We start from the raw sequence: 23,712 nt of genomic DNA on the forward strand, positions 1-23,712 counted from the left end.
TGACGTTTTCCCAGCCACCATCAGTTCTGAGGAAGGGTCACCAGACCCGAAACATTAACTCTGCTTTCTCCTCCACAGATGCTGCCAGACCTGCTGAGCTTTTCCAGTAAATTTGTTTTTCTTACTATGAAGGACTCTCCTTCTCAACCTCTCATCTTGCCTGAGGCATGGTGACTCTTAGCTTAAACCATCAGTTGTCTCTTTCCAACGAAAGAGCAGCCCTTTGGTCTGGAAGGACTCTGGTGACTTTTATAGTTTAAGTCCCAGTTCACCTCCCAGTCCGTAAGATTACAAAGTCAAATGTTTGTCTTACAAATTTTCATATTCTTGTCACCCTTGCTCAGATCCTAAATAAGTGAGAAATTTGACAGGGAGAGGGTTAATTAGCTAAGGAGTAGTATTATGGCAATGAATTATTTCCAGATAATTATTGACAAAAATACACTAATTGACAAATAATTGAATACTCAATCAGCTTGTCAACGAAACAACTCATGCAGTCTGGGGATGGTAAAGTGTATGTAGCTAATTGAATCACTCAGGTCATGTTCTATAGAAAGCACTGATATCGTCTCCATAACAAAATACCTCATTCAGTTTTGATATTCAGTTATTTGGTGGAACAAGCCCATAGCAATAGCTATGTGTAATTTGAAAAATGCACAAATCTCATGATAATACCTATTCAACCTGACATGTTACTCACTACTCATTGTAAAGTCCTGACATAATAAATATTATGAGTAAGGATACTGGACTTGAAAATTCTTGGTCTTTTGCTCTACAGAAGTAAATGCTGGAGCAGGCATTATAAAAATGGCTTCCGACTCAACTATGGTATATTGATTCACATATACCGCAAATGTCACCTCCGATAATAGTTTTGTTTCTGAGCACTAAAAACATACAAAATTGCCTTGGCTTTGTGTTCTGAGTGATACCCTTTACCTACAATGGCATTTGAATAACAGAAGCAGCTTTGCAATGTTTTGGTCTTATCTCTGACCCATTGCCCATTGACTGTGTCCAGAAAGTTCCTTATGGAAAAATGGAATCTCACAAAATGATCACCATTAAATTCAAAATCACAATAATATTTTCTTATTGTTTGTTTAATTAGGGAAAAGAGAACAACCATTAACTCTAGGATGGGGATTTCAAGACTGGGGGCAGATTTTTAAGGTGAGAGGAGAGAGATTTTAAAAAAGACGTGGACAAATTTGTTATGCAGAGAGTGTTTTGCATGTGGAATGAACTTCCTGAGGAAGTGGTGGATGTGGGCACAATTACAATGTTTAAAACACATTTGGATAAGTATATGAATAGGAAAGGTTTGGAGGGAATTTGGCCAAGAGCAGACAGGTGGGACTACTTTAGTTTGGGATTATGTTTGGCATGGACTGGTTGGAATGAAGGGTCTGTTTACGTGCTGTAAGTGTCTAAGACACGAGGACTTTATAACACTATAATAGCGCATATTTTTCAGACACGTATAGACATATCCGTCATAGATCAAAACTTAGTTACAATGCTGTTAATGTATCAAAGTGTGTTTTATTGTCAAACTTTGAGTAATAAACCTAAGAAAATCATAGGATTATGTCTCCCTACTAAAGGAATTGAGCTCAGAATCTATCTTGACCCTTTGACCCAGTACCTAGGGTATTCTATTTTATTTGAGCTGCCATCTTTCAGACAGATACAAGACAGAGATAAACTGACCATCTATTTTACTTGTTTGTGTGACATGGCTTTACTAAGATTGACTGCAAAACAATGACAGTCTATATAAACTCTGGAAAATTCTGAGAACATGGTAAGTGTTATATTGCAAGCCATAATTTTTTTTGCTTTCTGTTTGAATGCTGCTTGTGTTAATTTTCCTTTGTTGATAGCTTTATTGTCTTTGAATCAGAAACTTATGGGATCGTTCTTCTAGGAGCAATGCAGATGGAGAGGAGATTTGATTGAGATGTTTTAAATGATTAATGGCTTATAAAGTGGAATCAAAGGGTAAGTTTCCAGTGGTTCAAGGCTAAATAACCAGATGGCACAGATTTATGGTGATTAGCAAAGGAACCAGGGGTGAGTTTAAAGGAAAAACAAGTACACAATGGATGGTTAAGAATCGGGATGTAATATCTGCTAGGGTGATGGAAAGAAGTCTATTGGATAAATACTTGAATAAGAAACAAGAAAGAATTGGGGAGTGAGACTCACTGTTATTCTTCAGTAGAGCCAGGGTGGACAAGATGGATGAATGCCCTCCTTTTTGTGTTGTATGTTTTAATGATTCTATTATATTACTTCTTGTTGATTTAGGTGATTCCACCAGTATGTGTAAACTTGGATGCTCATTAGTGAAGGATGGACTTGGAATTCTTGTTAAGATCGTAGATCACAGAATCCCTACAGTGTGGAAACAGGCTCTTTGGCCCAACAAGTCCACACTGACCCTCAGAGCATCCCACCCAGACCCATCCCCATACAACCCACCTAATCTAACATCCCTGAACACTACGGGCAATTTAGCATAGCCAATCCACCTAGCCTGAACATCTTTGGACTGTGGGAGGAAACCGGAGCACCCGGAGGAAACCCACACAGACGCGGGGAGAATGTGCAAACTCCACACAGACGGTTGCCTGAGGCTGGAATCAAACCCGAGTCTCTGGCGCTGTAAGGTGACAGTGCTACCCACTGAGCCACCATGCTGCTCCTTCCTGTTTAATCCATCTGTTTAATAACAGGACAGTTAAGTCATATGGCACTGATAATTTTGAAAGTGTCAAGGCCAGTATCCAGTTGGACTCCATTTCCATTTGTTCAACCATTCTAACATTAGACTCATCTTGCTGCATAAAGCATTGATGCACAAAAAATCCAAGGCTGGAAAAATTCCCAGGCTGGGAAATCACTCCCTTCAGTCTCACTTTTTATTGGATGTCATGGGACATATTTCAGGAGCCATTGGGAATTGATTGTCAGTGTAATCATGACTGAAACTTCAATTTCCACTGGAATTCTCGTCCTTAAAGGACCTGTTTCACCCAGCTTCCATTACTTAATTATAAACATTTTGAACATTGAAAACATCATATTATTGGTCAGTGAGAGCATCTTGATAAGATCATGGATAGACCCCAGTTATGCCTATCTCTTTGTTGTATTTCATCTGCTCTGATCATGCTACCATTTGCAGGGAGGCCTCAGCCACGTCCACCTTTTTCCTGAACCCAGAATTCCCCACCATCATGCTTGACAGGGCTCTCAGTGATGTCTGATCCATTTCCCATACTTCTGCCCTCACTCCTTCCTTCCTTCCCACAACTACTATACCATCACGCTTGACCTCACTTTCCACCTCCACCAGCCTCTGCATCCGAAGGGTCATACTGTGGGATGCCGCAATCAGATATTCCCCTCCCCTCCCTTGTCAGTTATCCACAGGGACCGTTCCCTCTAGGACATGCTGATCCACTCCTCCTTCACTCCCAACACCTCCTCACACTCCCTCAGCACTTAGGCATGCAATTGCAGAAATTGCAACACATGTTTACTTCCTCCCTCCTCACTATCCAAGGTCCCAGGCACATCAGGTGAAGCTGCGATTTACCTGCTTCAATCGATTGAGTCTACAGTATTCACTGCTCACAATGAGGTTTCCTTTAAACTGTGGGGACAAAATGCAGAATGGGTAATGACTTTTTGAAACACCTCTGCTCTATTTGTAAAAATGACTCTGAGCTTCTAATTGCCTGCTGGTTCAACATACCCCCGCATTTCCATGCCAACATTTCTGTCTTGCATACTCCAGTGAAGCTCAATGCAAGTTCGAGGAACCACACCTCATCTTCTTCTGCCTAGGTACCTTACTGCCCTCAGGACTCAAAATTGACTTTAACAATTTCAGGGGGTGAACCCCCTACTCCATGTTTGTCACTCCCTCCCTCCCCCCCCCGCCCCGCCCCCCCCCCCCCCCCCCCCTCCCTCCCGGGTTCTGTTCTGTATGAGTTGCTGTTAGCATACCCAACCCATTTTTCATTGAGTAATACTCGCCATTAGCATCCATTCAATATTCACTTCTTTCCTGGCTATCAACTATCAACAATCCTTTGTCTACTTCCCTTCTCTCTCTCTCTCGGGGCACCATCTCCAACTGTTCACCTCAGTCCTAAATGAGCCTCCACAATGAGCCACATTGCCAACCCAACATACCAGTTGGTTTCAGTTCTGATGAAGGGTCACTGGACTTGAAATATTAATTCTTCTTTTCTCTCCACCGGTGTTGCCAGACTTACTGAGTTTCTCTAGCACCTTCTGTTTTGTTTAAGATCATGGCTGTGTTCTTTCAAAATCAAAAATACTTCCAGAAGTTTACTTCCCTTTGAAGCATTTAAAGCACCAATAAAGTCATGCTATTCAAGAGTTTTTATAGAATTTTTCTTTTGGCTTGTAGATTTTCAGGCTGTCATTCTGAAGCACATCTCTTGCTATTCTGCGCTCCCAATAATTCTTAGAGGGAACAAAAATCATGGCATCCAATTAGTGCAATGATTCTACATTGTTTGCAATCCAATTATTTATATTCCTCATCCATCAGGCTTTTTTCAGCAAAAGACTCAGTGTGTGATACTGAAATAATTTTCCTTTCTCTTATTAGTATTTTATCTGTATTCAGTCCCATGCCTGGAGCATTTCTGCACTACGTGTGTAAGGTAACATTTTCAGGACACTTAATTACAAACAACAGTAATTGTCCACTGTGACAGTATAGAGGTTCCATGAAAGCAGATAATGAAAGCTCCACTTTAATAACTTTACTGCTGAATCAACATTTCTGTTTGTATAAAGGTGTAGAGGTTTGTATACAATCTCACAATATTTCATACAAATTTCAAAGGAATTAGAGTAATGCGGTTTCTGGAATTTACTTTCAATTACAGATGAAGAAGACCTAGTGAAAATGGATTTCTTTACACTCCCACTTTAAACCAGTTAGAAAAGAAAAAAAGGAACAATGCACTTTCTTATTTTGATAGGGGTATTATGACACTGAAGATTATCCACTTTCTACCATGTTCTGGTAAAATATGCTGCTGAAGCATAAACATTCTAACTTATCAGTAAGAATCCATGCACCAGGATTGATAACAATAAAAATATTTAGCTATTGCATTCATAACACATCTTTTCCTTTAAAATTAAATCTTGCCTTATATTTCCTATTACTTCACAGAATATATCTTTATTAAATAAAAAGAAGAATAAAATAGTGGAAAAATGTGCAGCTCACATTGGCTGTAAACGGAAATTTTGAGCTAAATGCTTTGCATAGAGTGGCTGCATCAGAAAAGGGTCCAACAAGAAACACTGGGCTAAATCTTATGTTTTTTGGCTTGGTCCAAGTTGTGTTGTGTTTTTGCAGGTTTTTTTTGGCCACGAGGCCTAATGAGGTCTTTTGCCCAGCCTACTTATTAATTTGCTTTTTTAGTGACTGTAGTTGATACAATGGCCTGATGTTCCATGGTGGAGTCATGGTCCAGGGCGAGATAGGAGGAGATATCTGAGAGCTGGTGCTCAGCCTCTGCAATTTAGAGGTCAGTACGCCAGATTACTGAGGAAGGGTCACCAAACCTGAAACATTAATTCTGAATTCTCCTCACAGATGCTTCCAGACCTACTGATTTTTTCCAGCAATTTCTGTTTTTGTTTCTGATTTACAGCGTCCACATTTCTTTTAGTTTTTACACCTCATTAATTACCTACCCCGCCCAAGTGCACCTCTCCCATTCAATTCCTGCGCCATTTTACCACACACTATTGCCATAACAACTCACCAGTCAGCTGATATCCACTGAAACATCAGCATCCCTTGCACCAGCGCCATTTTTAAAGGACCACTGGGCATCTGAAAGAACATTGGCATTCCAAGACTGTTGTGTGTGGTCAAGCACGGAGTCTGATTGTGTCAAAGAAGGGGAAGATGGCATCGCGTTCCACTAACAGGAACCAGGAATTTCAGGTGGATATGTTGGTCCAGCGGAGAAGTGACCAGCCAACCTGGTCTGAAGTTACTACCCAGCTCTGTGCCATCTCCAGTGTGCTGAGGAGCTGCCAGCAATGCAGAAAGAAGGTCAAAGGCCTTCTGTCCTCCGCCAGGGTACGGGCCATGCTTTTCTCTCAGCTACCTCACGTGATCTCTGCCAATGCACCCACCTCCCACCAAAGCTCATGCTCTGCCACTCTCACTATTGCCTGCAACATCTTCCCTCACCCGCTCTCATTTTCTCCCGACTCCCAACCTCCCACAGCAATAACCCTGGCTGCCCTCCATGTTGCTCCTGCAGTCCTTCAGTACCACCCTTCCCCCACATGCGCCGGCACTAACAGCTGTGGTACTCACTGTCATCTCATTCAATCCCCCATTTTATCACCTTACAGAAGATAGCCCATAATAGGGCAGAGAGAGCCCATATGGGTAGGGTGTTCCCAATGTCCATGTCCTCCAAGGAGACAATTCTGGCCCTTGCAGGAGAAGACTGGAATTGCTCCTACAGGAATGCTGAGATATTCTGGTCCCATTAAATGAGTACTTCTCATTCCACAACAACTCTCACACTAATGCTGCTGTCACTGTTGATAACTGCACACTACTTCTAACCGCTGGCCGTGATGCCTTTACCCTTTAGTTTTGTCTTGCAGTTTCCATTCGCATTGACAGAAGTTCTTGGGACAAACACCTGGTTCCCCCAGAAACACCCTCCTGGACCTCTGAGGATGACAGTAGGGAGGCCTCAGAGGAAACATCAGTAAGGCTTACTCCTACACCCCCCACCAGCTAAGATTCTGACACACCATCAAACCTCCAGGGCAAGCAAGCAAGCTCTGTTCAGCCCATTAGTTAAAGGTCCGATTGAAGGGTCTAGACCCGAAATGTCAGCCTTTCTGTTCCTATGATGCTGCTTGGCCTGCTGTGTTCATCCAGCCCTGCACCTTGTTGTCTCTGTTCAGCCCAGATGTGCAACCAGTGGGTGCACTTTGCCATAGTGGAAGGCTGAGGGAGAAGTAAATGTTGGTGGTACTTTCGTGGCATGGGTGAGAAAGACTTGTACATCCTCTCAGCCTATGGATAAATGATCTTCCTAGTATCCCACCCATTTAACCCCAAAAGTTTCACGTTTCTCCAAGTCCCCACCCAACCCATGCACATGTGCCTACACCTGCCTACCTTTCCAACTATCACCTGCTATTGGCACATGAGGTGACCACGCCTGGTTTGGTCATTCATGGCCCCCTCCTTGAAGAAAAGGTGCTTCTGACCATGGATGGCCTCCCACATTGCACCCTTCCCAAACATGTTTTACCATTATCCCTCCTTGCAAATTATACTGCCCATTTCACAATTGTACTGTGCTGTTGTCCAGAGGCTGTAGCCCCCATTCCTGAAGGCAAACCTGCATAGATGCAGTCCCACAGCAATGGCTGCACTCGTCAGTCCCCCTGTGGTTTAGTTTCTGTGGAAACACCCGAAGGACTGAGCTACCCACTCGAATGATGTGACTGGTCAGCCCCAAACAAGACATGCCCAGACCCCTTACTGCCCCCTGTGCATCTCCCCAGTCATATTAGCCCTACAGCCAGACATGTGACTACGGAGCCAATGGACTGACTGAGACCCATTTACAGGACTACAAAGGCACAGGCTCATTGGCCAAGTACACTGTGAGCAGAGACCTGACTGTGACCTGGTATGGGATACTGCCCTTGACTTACTGGACTGGGTCCCCCTGAATAACAAGTGCCTTGATGGACTTTACTGAGGCCTACTTCCCTAACAGACATGGCTGCCTCGTGGCTGCATATGCAGTGTGCTTTTCAAAAAAGATGCTGACGCATGGTGCACGTGAGATTGATACAGCACACAGTCATTCAGCAACATGACACTTGCAGTATATGTGAAGCACTGTGGGACAGCATGGTGGCTCAGTAGTTAGCACTGCTGCCTCACAGTGCCAGTGACCTGGGTTCAACTCCACCCACGGGTGACTGTTTGTGTGGAGTTTGCACTTTCTCCCCGTGTCTTTGTGTGTTTCCTCCCACAGTCCAAAGATGTGCAAGTGGATTGGCTATGCTAAATTGTCCCGTAGTGTCCAATGATGTGTAGGTTAGATTAATTAGTCAAGGAAAATATAAGGTAGAGGGGTTGGGTCTGGGCAGGATGTTTTCTGGGGGTCGGTGTGGACTTGTTGGGCCGAATGGCCTGTTTCTACACTGTAGAGACTCAATGGTGCATGCCCCCGAGGCTGATGACTACTTAGCAGCAAGACAAATAGCCTGTGTAAGTGACTGTGCTAATTGGTATGTCAAGGCAAGGATCGTGTGAGCATGTGTGTTACTGCTAACTGAATGATTGCTAAGAGAGTAAGGGAGCATCCTTGAGATGCCACCCTGGTCCAGTCTGTGAGCTGGGTGCCTGTCACTGTGCTGAAACAGTCCCCACCACAGCCTTTCAATGCCAGCTGCTGGTGTGCCCAGCAATGCAGTTCTGTGATTGCAGAGCACACCACCATTGCATTACAGAAGTGCCAGAATTGTTATGATGGATTGGCAGATACTGAATTCCAATGTCTGAAGAAGAATGGTGTGTGTGCCTGGTGCCTAGGCTGTGGTTTGGTCATAGGCGCCATAGAAACGTGCTGATTCCAATAGGTATATACTACATTTTCCTTGTGGTGTTTTCCCAACACCTAGTTTGTTTGGAAAATTTGGCAAGATGAGAGGCTGAACATTCATGAGGTGATTTATGATATTAACATGGGATTTATCAAGTGTTAATCCTGGCAATTGGCAGCTTGCTGATACCTCCTGGGAGCCTCACCACATTGCTTGTGAAAAGATGGAGACACATAATCTGACCTTCATGCTGTGCCTTCCCACTATTAACACTGAGGAAATGGCCCATAAAGGCAAGTTAGCTCCTTGCTTTGCAGACAGAGACCAGGAGGTGCTGCTGTACAGGATGCTGGAGGAGAGGCCTGTCCTTTGCCATGCTGACTGCCAAAGGAAGCCATACCATCAGAACCTATCCTACAGAGAGGAGCCCAGGCCAGTGCACTGTTTGGGTGAATGTAACGCACAGCAGTTCAGGAAGAAGGTCAGTGATTTCTGCATCCACAAAGGTGCCATCATCATCTCTCTGATACCTCACATTCACAGGGCCACCACTCATAAGAACTCTGTCACTGTATGTGCCCCTCAACAAGATGTAGACTGCAACTCTCTCTACTGCATGCATTATGTCCATTCCACGGCTCTGACCCAATTCTTTACCTATATGACAAACCCTTCCCGCCCTATGTGCTCTTTATTCATTCACTAGGGCCACCTCACTAGCTCTCTTAATCTTGATCCTCTCCAGCTAATGACTAACTGCTCTTCCACATGCTTCCAAGATATTCAATTGCTCCCTTTGCCTCATTGCACCCAGCAAAGTTCTGCCTTGAAGAGATCATTGCTGAGAGAGCGCCTCACTGGGTTCTTGCTGAGGCTGAGAGCCCGAGGCCGAGAAGGAGGAAGAGCAAAAAAAAACATAAAAGAGAAGAGGAAAGGACAAGAAACAGATGGAGCAGAAGAGCTCTGGCTGAAGAGTCCTTTTCAGAACTTTCCAGCGTTAATTCTTCTTTTAATCTTGACCTACTTATTAGATACTTTTGATACGATAGATTGATATAAGATCAATATAATCTATGTGGGACCAGAAGTACAAATGGTTATTTTTAAAGTGTAGCAATAACAGCATGCAGAATATGAATTAATATCTGTTACAATAGTCAAATGTGTTGAAAGAATATTAAATCTTTGTGATTCAGGCGAGGGCTGAAAAAGGGAATAATTTAGAGTTGACTTAAGTTGAGAAGTAAAAAATAAGCATCTTAGCAAGTAAAGATGGAAAAAGATTATTTTCCCACTCTGTCCTAAACATGACGTTTATACTGCTCAATGAGATTAGTAGGCCATGAGCACTCCTATCATTTATTAAGTGATGTCTTTTTTGGATGCAATATGTCATACCACTGGATGTTTCTCACCCAGCCCTTCAGGCACTGTCTGAAACCCAGAGAAAAATCAATATATACACAGCATGTTTTAATATTGTCCGATAAATGAGTGACAATGTAATTAAAAGATGTTTGACAGGGACTTATTACGAAAAACCAACATATCTGTAGCTGTGATTTTTATTGTATTAGACATGTTTAGTTCAATAGCAGTACATGTTCATAAACCACAGCATTTTACAGCAGAAGACTAGCTAACACGATGTTACATATTTTGTTTTCATTTAAGCACTTTTTAAGCAACATTTTGTTCAGATAATAAAACAAAGAACTGCAGAAGCTGAAGATTTGAAACAAAAACAGAGAAATGCTGCAGAAACTAAGCATATCTGGCGATATCTGGAGAAAAAGCAGAGTTAACATTTCAAGTTCTCCTTGAATAAGGATCACTGGGATGAAAATATTAGCTCTTCTTTCTCTCCACAGATGCTACCAGATATGCTGAGATTCTCCAGCAATTTTGCAAGAAAATATTTTCATTTTTTTTCTAATTTCCTTTCTTTTACTCTCATCTCCTGAAATGATGTCTTGTGCAGAGATGCAACTCCATAGTTGTTGGCAGCTGTCTAGTATCTTGGACAATTGTGTTTTAATGGGCAGAAGCTCCAGTGGCACTGTGGTGGTGTCCCTGCTTCTGAGTCAGGAGGGCTGGGTTCAGATTCCACCTGCTCCAGAGGTGTGTAGTAACATCTTTGAATAGGTTGATGAGAGAATACCTAATCATGGGCTGGAATAGGGTCTCATGGCGCAGTGGTAGCATCGCTATTTCTGGCTTAGAAGGTCCAGGTTCAAGTTCCACCTGCCTCAGAACTGTGTCATAATATCTCTGAACAGGTTGAATAAAGATATCTATTCATGGGCTGGATTTTCTTGAGCTTGTGGAGGCAGAAAGGCAGCAAAACAGCGAGGGCTGTGTTAAAACAGCTCTGTGATGCATGGGATTTTCTCAGGGACAGCCTAGAAATCAGGTTCGCTGCCACCTTCATTGAAGCCACAGCCAGTGAAACCAAACTAAAGCTCCACTGCCTTCATAAAAACAGATTTTGATGAGCTCTGACAGTTTTGATGAATCTTGGCAGATTTGACACTTCTTAATATGTCTTTTGCAGGCCTGACAGTTCCAAGGGGTTTGTATACCTTTTAGGCCCAATCTTCTCCACAGTTAACAACCCCAAAGGATATATGAACCCTAAAAACGTGTACCTGAGGTACCAAAGGTTACTTGACCTCACCCTGCAATCCAGGATATGTAGCCCTAACCCTCAAGGTATCCTGGGATCATATTCATAGGGATACTTCAGCTCTGCAAAGGATTAGCCTGACTATACAGAATAGTGCACTGAGAACAAAACTACTTGAAGCTGGCCTGTGTAGCACACTTCAGGTCCTACACAGCAGGATTACCAAAATGTGATTTGAATGGAGTCTGTCAACCCATTAAAAGGCAAGCTGCACCTGGGAGCCATGCATGTGTGAAACCTGAGCTGGCTCCGCAATAGCCCCTGTGAAAATGGGAAGTGCTGTATTTACATACATGATGTATATGATCTATGATTTCAAGCCATTTCTACCATTTTCACGAAATCAGAAAGACTCTTCATTGTGCGTTAAACTTGGGCAAAAGAGCTGAGACACATCCATTATTCCTTGCGGCACTCCACGAGTTATAACTTGCCAACTTGAAAATACACCATTTCAACCTACTCTTTGCTTCCTGTCCATTAACAAATTTTCTATCCATGCTAATATATAATATCCCCACTTGCATATTATTTGTTCGTGCAGTAACATATCAAAAGCATTTTGGAAATCCAAGTACCACTCCATCCATGAATTCCTCTTTATCTACCTTGCTAATTATATCCAAATAATCTGAATCTAATAAATTTATCAAACACGATTTCCTTTTTGTAAAGGTATCTTGATTTTTTTATGATTAAAGTATAATTTTTAATTGTATTGTTATGACTTCCTTACCAATAGATTTCGAGGGTTTTTCCAATGACTGATGTCAGGCTAACTGGCAGTAGGTCTCCATTTTCCCTCTCTCAATGTTCTTGAATAGTGATGACACATTTGTCAACTGCCAACCTGCTGGGACCATTCCAGAATCTATGGAATTTTGGGAAACCATAACCGGAGCATCCATTATCCCTGTAGTTGTCTCTTTTGGAACCCTAAGATGTGAACAATCAGGACCTGGGGATTTATTAGATATTAGTCCCATTAGTTCAGGCTATAAGATCATAAGGAATACGAAAGGGAGTAGAACATTTGGCTCCTCAAGCCTGCTCTGCAATTCGATAGGAGCATGGCTAATCTGACATTCCTTACATATGTTTCCTATGAGTTCCTGGGAACGTTTGATTACCCTACTGATCAAGAATCTCTCTATCTCAGCCTTAAATATTCAAGGACTCTGCCCCCACAGCTCTTTATGACAAGTAGTTCCACAGACTCTCATTCTTTTAAACTCCATTGAGCAGAGTCCCAGCCTGTTTAGCCTTCGCTCTTAATGACAATCCCTCCAAACGGGGTACAATCCCAGTGAGCTCTCTCTGAACTGACTCCAATGAAGTAATACTTTTTCTTCCATAAGGAGACTAAATGTTATCACAGTACTCCAGATGTGGTCTGACCAGTACCTTGCACAGGTGCATTAAGCGCTCCCTACTCTTATGCTCTAACCTCCTTGAAATAAGGGCTCACATTCTATCAGCCATCCTAATAACCTGCTGCACCTGTGTGCTAGCTTTCTGTGTTTCATGCTGAAGTATCTCAATACTTTTGCAATTAGCTTACCTTCTATTTCTTGTTTGCAATTCAAATCTTCCGCAATGAATTCAGCCACACAATATTTCTTCAATATCTCTGCTACTTCCTCATAATTTCTCCTGTCTCTGCTTTAAAGGAATAGTCAGCATAGTTTTGTGTGAAGAAAACCATGTCTCACAAATTTGATTCAGTTTTTGGAGGAAGTTACCAAAATGATTGATGATGGCAGAGCAGTAGATGTTGTTTATTTGGATTTTAGTAAAGCCTTTGACAAGGTTCTGCATGGTAGGTTAATTAGTAAAATTAGGCCACATGGGATTCAAGATAAACTTGCTGTTTGGATACATAATTGGCTTAAAGGAAGAAGACAGAGAGTAATGGTGGTGGAGGGTTCCTTTTCAGACTGGAGACCTGATACCAGTAGTGTTCTACAGGGATCAGTCCCGGGTCCGCTTTTGTTTGTCATTTATATAAATGATTTGGATGAGAATATAGAAGGCATGGTTAGTAAGTTTGTGGATGACACCAATATTGGTGGCATTGTAGACAGTGAAGAAGGTTTTCTAAGATTACAAAGGGACCTTAATCAAATGGGTCAATGGGCTGAAAAATGGCAGACGGTGTTCAATGTGGATAAATGTGAGGGATTGCATTTTGGTACAACAAACAAGGATAGGGCTCATACAGTTTTGGTAGGGCCTTTGGTAGTGTTGTAGAACAGAGGTACCTAGGGGTGCAGGTACATAATTCTTTCAAATTTGCGTCACATATAGACAGGGTGGTTAAAAAGGCATTTTGCACGCTTGCCTTCATTGCTCAGTCCTTTGAGTATAGGAGTTGGGAAGCCACGTTGAGGTTATACAGGACATTGGTGAGCCCTCTTCTGGAATACTGTGTTCAGTTCTGGTCACCCAGTTATAGGAAGGATATTATTAAACTGGAGAGGGTTCAGAAAAGATTTACCAGGATGTTGCCAGATATGGAAGGTTTGAGTTATAAAGAAAGGCTGGATAGGCTGGGACTTTTATCACTAGAGCATAGGAGGTTGAGAGGCGACATGTTAGAAGTTTATAATATAATGAGAGGGAGAGATAGAGCTAATGGTAATTGTCTTTTCTCTAGGATGGGGGATTTCAAGAGTAGGGGGGCACATTTTTTAAGGTAAGAAGAGAGAGACTTAAAAAAGACATGAGAGGCAATTTTTTTAAACAGAGGATGGTTTGTGTGTGGAATCAACATCCTGAGGAACTGGCGAATGTGGGTACGTTTATAATGTTTAAAAGATATTTGTGTAAGTGCATGAATAGGAAAGATTTGGAGGGATAATGGCCAAGAGCAGGCAGGTTGGACTAGTTCAGTTTGTGATTATGTTCAACGTGGGACTGGTTGGAATGAAAGGTCTGTTCCCGTGCCGTATGACTATTACTCTACTCTCTTCATCATTATAGTCTTACAAAAGCTCTTAAAATCTGTTTTTATATTCTCTCCTGGTTCACACTCATATTGTATATTTTACCTGTTTGTCAAGTTCATTGGTTTCTAAAACATTTCCAATCCTCCAACTTGGTATTATTCTTTTCAACTTCAAGACACGACCAATATTCACTCATCTCTATCCACATGGATAAGGAGAACCACCAATTCGACTGGGACAACACCAAGATCCTGGGACAAGCAAAGCAGAGACAATCACAGGAATTCGTAGAAGCCTGGTTCTCCATGAAGAAAGCCATCAACAAACACATAGAAGACTCCACTGCAAAGGAAAATCGGAAGTGAGATAACCCAGCTCAACGAACTCCAGAGTTTAAATAACAGGCGGGAAAACACAACAGCGCTTTATCAGAGGCTGCACTGATGATGTTACCCAGCATGGTAATGAAACATCTGCGGAAAAAACAATGAACCAGCTCTGCGAACCAACCAACCACAAAATCTAAAGCTACTGTTAACTTCCTAAGTAATCCACATATCAATACTTCTTGCCAAGTTTTGTTCTTATTTGGTGATTATAATGTACAATTTCATAGAATCCCTACAGTGTGGAAACAGGCCCTTCGGCCCAACAAGTCCACACCGACACTCAGACATCCCACATAACTCATGTAAGCTACACATCCCTGAACATTATGGACAATTTAGCATGGCCAATCCACCTAACCTGCACATCTTTGGACTGTGGGAGGAAACCGGAGCACCTGGAGGAAACCCATGCAGACCCAGGGAGAATGTGCAAACTCCGCACAGACAGTTGCCTGAGGGTGGAATCGAACCCAGGTTCCTGGTGCTGTGAGGCAGCAGTACTAACCACAGAGCCACTCTGCCACCCATGGTGTTTACTTGTGACCACACCTCTTAGTGTGTTAACCTAATCAATTTTAGCCAATTCTCCTGTCATATCCACGTAACTTGTAGTTCATACTTAAAATCCTTATTCGGGATTGCATTATGATCCAGTGGATCTTCTACGAGACTATCCATGTAAAATGACACTATACTAGATCTAAGACTGCTTTATTGCTACATGGTTCTATAACATATTGTTATTGGAAACTTTCAGAATATTCATAGCCAAGACCACCCTTGTCAATTTTATTGGTGCAGTCTATATGAACATTAATGCCCCACAATTAATGCATTGTATTAGAGGGATGGGGGTGCGGGTGGAGGTGTTGTCAATGCTATATTATACCTCTCCCACTGGCTCTTCTGGTCTTTTGTTATTCCTAATCTAGACCACTACTGATTCGACTTTATGATCATATCAGCCAATATCCTTCCACAATAATACCCTCACTATCAGGGCTATCTCTCCTCCTTGGTTATTCTGACTTTTCAAAGTATTGTGTCTGCTAAAATATTTATTTATCAAACTCAGCCATCATGTAACAATGTCTCTGTGATGGTGATTACATCTATGATAGCTGAGAGCCATTATTGTGCCTTGTATGGTTTTTATACATTACTCCCGTTTATTTTAGATTTTGGATTTTAAATTAGTAGCATGAGAGTTATATTAAGGGGCTTAATAATTAACTTTCAGTATTTCTGGAGCATGATTTTAAGCAGTATGTGTGAGAAAGCAGCTGACCGGGTATACCTGGTACTGATAATGTGAATTTGAGTGTATTGAGAGAACTTTACGATTGAAAGCATTACAAACAAAAGCAGAAATTGCTGGAGAAACTCAGCAGGTCTGACAGCATCTATGGAGAGAAAGCAGACTTAATGTTTTGAGTCCAGTGAGCCTTCTTCAGAAACCAGTTAACTTCGATTTTTCTGCACAGTTACTGCCAGACCTGCTGAATTTCTCTAGCAACTTCTGTTTTTGTTTCAGATCTTTAGCATCCATAGTTCTTTGTTCCATATCATTGAAACCATTGGCTTGTTTTTGGCTCAGAAGAATCAAGAATTGATTTTTGCTTAGGAAAAAGAAATATAGACCAGAAAGGTTTTAAGCAGTTTACAGTAGACCTGGCTAGGTTTAAATAGAAGAACAGTTTCTCCTTGAGAGAGGAGTTAGTTCACCAAGGTTAGATAATATAAAAGCAACATACAGCAGATGTTGGCAATCTGAATTTTATCTTCATTCCTTTTGGGTCATAGTTTTTTTTTGTTACAACCAATCTGCATCATTGCGTGTTTGTGTTTCGGTAATGGACAGCCACATTAAATTTTTAAAAAAAGCAAGATATGATCTATCAAGTGAGATTTCTGTCTGGAGTCTGACTTGTACTGTAGTAATATCATTTAGGATTGTAATACTTGTGTTTTCAAGGAAGGCGTCCAACTCTTCTTTAAACAAAAGCAATCAATCACGAAGGGAATAATTATCTATAAAATACTAGGACATTACTCACTTTGTGGACTTAATCCCTGAAGTCCATTCCAAGTCATGTGGTCCATCTATTGGAGTGGCTCAATGCTGCTTCTGTTGGCATAATAATGTTGGGACTTCCACTGGAGACTATAGATTGCCTTGTTATAGAAATCGCCTTGTTATTTGGCTGTCAGCGTATGTGCATTCCATTCTATCGCAGTTCTGACTCTAGCTGGTGACTCTAGAATTTTAAGCTCATATCTCCTACAGTAGTAGTTTGGTTGCCACACTGACATTTTGCTTTAAATGCATTAAATTTCCAAAACTAAAATCATAAATGGAAACTCTTCACTCCTAAGAAATAAGACTAGCACTGAATAACATTTTTTTTGTCATTTCATTTTGACATGAAGCAACTTAATTAATCATAAACCTTCAAGCAATTAAATGGAGCAAGTCAGGCCAGAATTTTCTTTTTGCCTATTTTTGACAAGATTCTTGTTCTGTATCTTCACACCTTCAAACTATAAAATATTGAAAGAAATAAAATGAGACAACCATAAAGATATGGGGAAAATTGTTGGCTCAGCAAAAAAAAACAAGCTTTCTCTAGCAAAACACAATCAAAAGTTGATTTTTTGACAGATTTTGTAATTATATGAGAGGACCCTCACTATACTTTCTGGGAATCACAATAACATTGGACTGTGAATATTAACCTTTTCAATGCCCTGTTTAGTTCTTTCCGACAGCACAAAGGCAGAATGTACAGTGTACTTTAATGTTATGTGAATGGTGCTCACATGTACAAACAATGCTTTTAATTTAATCTATTAGGTTGACTGTTAAAATTAATCTTTATTTTATATTCTAAAATCTGATTCCTCCATGGGCTAGCTATACAATCTGTGCTGGGGGAGAGTGGTTTGGCAGTGTAGAAGTGACTGGTAAGTAATCAGTTGAAGTCTTGTACACTTACCACACCAGCTAAAATCACTGTGAAGGTCCTGTCTTCTCAACCTCGCCCCTTGCCTAAGGCATGGTGACCCTCTATAATCAGAAAGCAGCCCCACGGTCCACATGGACTATGGCGACTTTACCTGTATGCTGAGTTTATAGTAATGAAGTATTAACAATGTTTTTACTGGTATTTGGATACTGGTTACCAGAGGTTGAAAAGAGCACATCCTATAAAAGGCAGACAGGCAATCTGCTCTCCTAGGTTGTCATATAGGTGGTAAATGTGAAATTTACCTTTCTTGTCTGGGAAGAAAGATGACTGCATTCATATAATGTTTTTCATCTGAACAGGACACACAAAAGCTCTTTCAGAGACATTATTATTTTGTGTAGGTTAGTGTGACAGTCAATTTGTGTGCAGTGAAGTCTCCAAAACAGCAATGTGCCATTAGATGATACCTTCTACACTGTCATTGAGTTGATGTTAGTAAAGAGTTGACAAAATAGCCACCACTTGACAACCATTAAATATATTTTACTGATGTGTTGACTATGACTCAGGCTTAATGGGTAGTAGCATTGTATACTCTGAATTTGATGGGTTGGATTTAAATTCCATTCTAAAGTTACCAAGGAAATGGAGTACAAAGGAAAGCTCATCTCTGTTCTGCTGAAAGGGAAAGGGATAGGGAGGCAGAAAGGAGACCTGGTCTTCTTCCAGCTGACCGCCAAAGGAGACCTCATCACAAAACTCATCCAGCCTAGATACAGATAATGGCCTGTGTCAGTGCCATGTCCAGATGAAGAGGGATGTCCAGCAGTGCAGGAGGAAGGAAGATAATCTGCCACCATCAAGGCTAACTGCTACGTCACAATCACAGAGGCACCACTCAAGGCACACTTGGACTTTGCCACCACACATATGTCTCACCAAGGCCCATGGACAACAACACTCACGATTGCATTCTGTCTACTCAATGGCTCACAACTACCTCATCCTCCCAAATTACTTTGCCTGCTTTTTGCACTGCTTATTCATACCCAGAGGATAACTCAACACATTTTTTGCTCCTGCATCACCATTAAAAGCTCTCCTATCCACTTTCATTCATGCACACTGTTTCCTTTTGTTTAATTGCTGGAAAAAATTGATTGAGAACCAGCTCAAAAAGGCAAAGACCCGTGGTGAAGTGGCCACATAAGGCCCTTCACCACATGTGAAGAGAAGACACTCAATTTGGCTGGAGAAGTGTGTGACTGCTGATGTAAAAATACAGAGACCTCCATCGACAACCAACCCAATGTGTTTCATTATGTTATACTGCACTAGTGATCAATTAACACCAGTGCTAACTTATGCATTAACTTTACAAGTTTGAACCCCTTTTAGACAACTAATTCCATCTCTTCTCTTACGCAGACAGGAGTGGTGACCAGAAAACGTCTGGAGGAAGCCACTCAACCCTCAAAGAATATATTGGCAAGACTTTCACCTGTGCCCTGCACTAGCTCAAAGATTTTCACCTCCATGAATCTCATTTTAGTTTAGACTTGAGAGTACAATTTGGAGAGCACTTTACTAACACATCTCTGCAACCAGTGGTGTGCCACAAGGATCAGTGCTAGGTTCACTGCTTTTCGTCATTTACATAAATGATTTGGATGTGAACATAGGAGATATGGTTAGTAAGTTTGCAGATGACACCAAAATTGGAGGTGTAGTGGACAGCAAAGAAGGTGACCTCAGAATACAATGGGACCTTGATCAGATAGGCTGATGGGCTGAGGATTGGCAGATGGAGTTTAATGTAGATAAATGCAAGATGCTACATTTTGCTAGGGCAAATCAGGGCAGGACTTATACACTAGCTGGTAAAGTCCTGGGGAGTGTTGCTGCACAAAGAGACCTTGGAGTGCAGGTTCATAGTTCTTTGAAAGTGGAGTTGCAGTTAGACAGGATAATGAAGAAAACATTTGGTATGCTTCCCTTTACTGGTCAGTGCATTGAATGTAGGAGTTAGGAGGTCATGTTGCGGCTGTATAAGACATTGGTTAGGCCACTTTTGGAATACTGCGTGCAATTCTGGTTTCCCTTCTATTGGAAAGATGTTGTTAAACTTGAAAGCGTACAGAAAAGATTTACAAGGATGTTGCCAGGGTTGGAGGGTTTGAGCTATAGGAAGAGGCTGAATAGGCTTGGTTTATTTTCCCTGGAGCATCGGAGACTGAGGAATGACTTTATAGAGGCTTATAAAATCATGAGGGGCATGGATAGGGTGGATAGTCAAGGTCTTTTCCCCAGGGTAGGGGAGTCCAAAACTAGAGAGAATAGGTTTAAGGTGAGAGGGAAAAGATTTAAAAGGGACCAAAGTAGCAAATATTTCATGCAAAGGGCGGTGCATTATATGGAATTAATTGCCAGAGGTACAATTACAACATTTAAAAGGCATCTGGATGGGTATGTGAATAGAAAAGGTTTTGAGGGATATGGACCAAATGCTGGCAAATGGGACTAGATTAATTTAGGAAATCTGATCGTCATGGACAAGATCGACCAAAGGGCCTGTTTCCGTACTGTATGTCTCTATGACGCTATCTGTATAAGCTGAACACTGATGGAGTGAAAGCCTTTCCTGTCGACAGACTCTGAAGGTTGCTCATAAGATGCTCTCAGAGCATCCTGGATTCTGTCTATAGCACCTAGGGGAAGCCAGCCATGTTGGGGAATCCCACTGCTTGGGCTGCTTGATTCTCCTAGTCATAGGGGAAGGATATAAACTAGAGAAAACGGCATTAATAATATCACAGATACATTTGCCAGCCAGAATTGGGAGATGTCACTCAGATCTCCAGTCACTCTCTGGCGTGAGCTACTGACATAAAAATTTGGTGTGGATGTAACCTTGTTTTCTTGTTTAACACTGTCTTTAGAGTTGAATCAAGGTCAGAAGGAATCCACCAACCATGGATTCAATATCAGATGACTGAGAGGATAACATGCAACCTCAAGGCTAAGTGCCACCACCTTCTCTCTGCTCCCTCACACTCACAGAGGTACTACTCAAGGCACACTTGAATTTTAATAACCTGTGGGGATGCTGGAAATGGAACGGTATTTCAATAACTGCACTCCTGATCCGTCTTATCAATCACAGTGAAGGGGCTCTGGGTTTATCCAGATGTATGTTGCCGAACCAAAGTGTTAATATTACATTGGGGAAGTTAAATGTAGGAACTTTTCTGCAGTGATAGCACCGTCTCCCAAAAAGCCACCCTTAATCATCACAGACCATGTCCTTGCATACCTACAGATCAGTGTATGGATGTGGAAGCTCTGAAATGTTGTCTTCCAGTATTGGGTCTGAAATGTAATGACAAACCCAAGTGAAACTTTTAAGTTAGTGTCTGATTAGATTTGCTTCTCTGATATGGCAATAAAGCAATTGATGCAAACTAATATGACAAGAAAGCAATTGTTGCAAAAAAATTTGATGGATACTGGGATGCAATGGAAACCCATTCCTTCCGAGTGTTAGCCCTGCGTCATCAGATGATTGCTTAAGGCCATGTTTTTAATGTTCATTCTTGCAAAAATAATGACCTCTCAATGAGATGATGAATTGAATCGCAATTTGACACCTGTTGTGTGGCATTACTGAATCAGTGGATGCAGATTAATGCAACTGTCCGTTATGCAAGGTGTCCCATTCAAAGAATTATACTCTGCCCTGACGAGAAAATAGTAACTGACTCTGTTCACTCTGCATGTGGCAGTTGCCATTCTGCCTCATTATTGCATAGTTGCACATATATCAAAGATGGCAAGGTTTCAACTACCTGTGCTCATGAGTGACTTGCAGGCTCTACCTGAGACCCAAGGTGATCCCCCAAACTTTATGTTCCCTTTTGTGTTGCTGCCCCTGTTCCTTGCTAATGATTATATAAAGGGGATGATCAGAAATCTCCCCACTGTAACCTCAGAGCCTATGTGAATTGCCATCCCTTTGTTGACCACATAGTCTCCTCATTTAGGGTCCAGAGTGAAAGTGACAAGTGAAATCCATTGACACCGAACCTTCCTGTCCCCTCCTATGCTCTGTGAGATCCTACCTTTTGATCTTGAATTCTCGCTTTTGACTCCAATTATTTACTCAGCAAATATGTTCAATGAAGCCCATTCCCAGACTTGGCCTTTCTGCTGCTTTCCATGGACTGCCCCTAATAAGTATTTTGATCATTAAGCCCAGACCTCCAATACTGTTGCTGGTCCACCAGCCAGACCTATTGGGAGGGTAACCTGACACTGAAGTCCTGGGATAAGTTCTGTACATCACCCTGACTGATGTATCGATAATCCCCAAACTGAAAGCATTTGACGTACAGGACTGATCATGGCCCAATCGCTGGACTCTCTAGGACGAAGCACTTGACCTGCTGTGGCCAACGTCCTGGACTGGGATCAGGCAAGCCTCTTGACTGAGTGTGGTGGCACCCTCTAATTGGGCTTAGACTCTATTGACCCCACTAAAGGTCCCCTTCAATTTTCAGAGATGGCCATTTGGTTAAACAATGTGTGGTACATTTGCAGTGTAAGCTGCTGACATATGCTGTATTGATACAGCATGTTGGCATTCAGCAACATATTCACCCTATTGACTCTTCACTCATCTGAACTGTAACAAATTCCTTGCTTCCTATTCTGTGCCATGTCTGTGTGTGTGTGTGTGTGTGTGTGTGTGTGTGTGCACCTGTGTGAAAAGTGACCAGGTAGAAGCACACAGGTGATAATTGTCCCGGAAGCTTTGAAGTGAAATTTGAGAGACTGAAGTGACGTGTCCAAAAGCAGCGCAGATGATATGGTAAAGCCAGTCATTTGGCAATGCTCATTTATGTGCTTGAGGTGTGGAAAAGAACAACATCAGTGGAACACACTTAGAAGTAGTGCTCACGGTGGAATTGGCCGAAGGTTGGGAGGAGCAGCTGGTGAGCTGCTTTCACCAGGTAATCACTTTCATTTTCATGTCAGGAACTGGAATTGTCTAGTTTCTCAGCAAAAGAGGAGAATTTGGGAGCTGCAGAGAAATGAGGTGACATTAACTAATTATAAGATGTAAATGAATGGAAAAAAGATGGTTGCACTTTTAGTGACATTCAGATCTTGCTGTTTAAACCCATTCGGAAAAATCAGAAGCTTTATTTCTCAACTTTGAGAATCTGATTTTTCCATTTTTGTCATATTTTCCCAACTTGCTCACCACTGTCCTAAAAAGACTCAAGGGAGTGGAAAATTCCACCCATTATTTTAATTTGAAAATAAATATTTTCTTCCATTTAGATTTACAAACTCCATAATAAGTCTAAGAAGGTAGGTCAATGTCAGTACCCACGTCTCTATCATTCTACTTCCTTCAGGAAACGGTGTGTGCTGGTAATGTCACCCAGAGGACCAGGCTAATGCCCTGAGGATACTTATTTGAATCCTACAAGGGCTGCTGCTGGAATGTGGTTTCAATTGTTACATTTTGAATTAAGAACTAGCCTCAATAGTAGTGACCATGTGCAGAATTGTATTGGGGTCTGAGCACTATGGTCAATGGCAAGACTTGTGGCCAAATCAGTCAAGAATTCCCTCAAGGCTGATTGTGATATCAAGAGCATCCCACCACATCTTTTATGCTTTTCACAAGTGGGAAGGTACTTTTCTCGCTAGGTAGCAGTGAGTTGCCAATTAACAGGAGATTATTATTTATTAAATACCTTGCTGAGGTTGTTGACTTGCTGGCCGAGCTGGCTTGTTTTTGTTCAGACATTTTGTTCACCATGCTAAGTGACATCATCAGTGGAGCCTCCGATGAAGCGATGTTACATCCACAACCCGAGCTACAGGTCTTTGCCAAAACTTTATGTTAACTCTGAGCCTACCTGGAAGCTCAAGGTATTTAGCCATATTCAGCTTTCTATCTTATCAAACTTGGCAAACAAACTAGACATCAAATAACAAGGTGTAGAGCTGGATGAACACAGCAGGCCAAGCAG

The sequence above is a fragment of the Rhincodon typus genome, chromosome 5 (genome assembly GCF_021869965.1).
Source record: "Rhincodon typus isolate 14 chromosome 5, sRhiTyp1.1, whole genome shotgun sequence".
NCBI lineage: Eukaryota > Metazoa > Chordata > Chondrichthyes > Orectolobiformes > Rhincodontidae > Rhincodon > Rhincodon typus.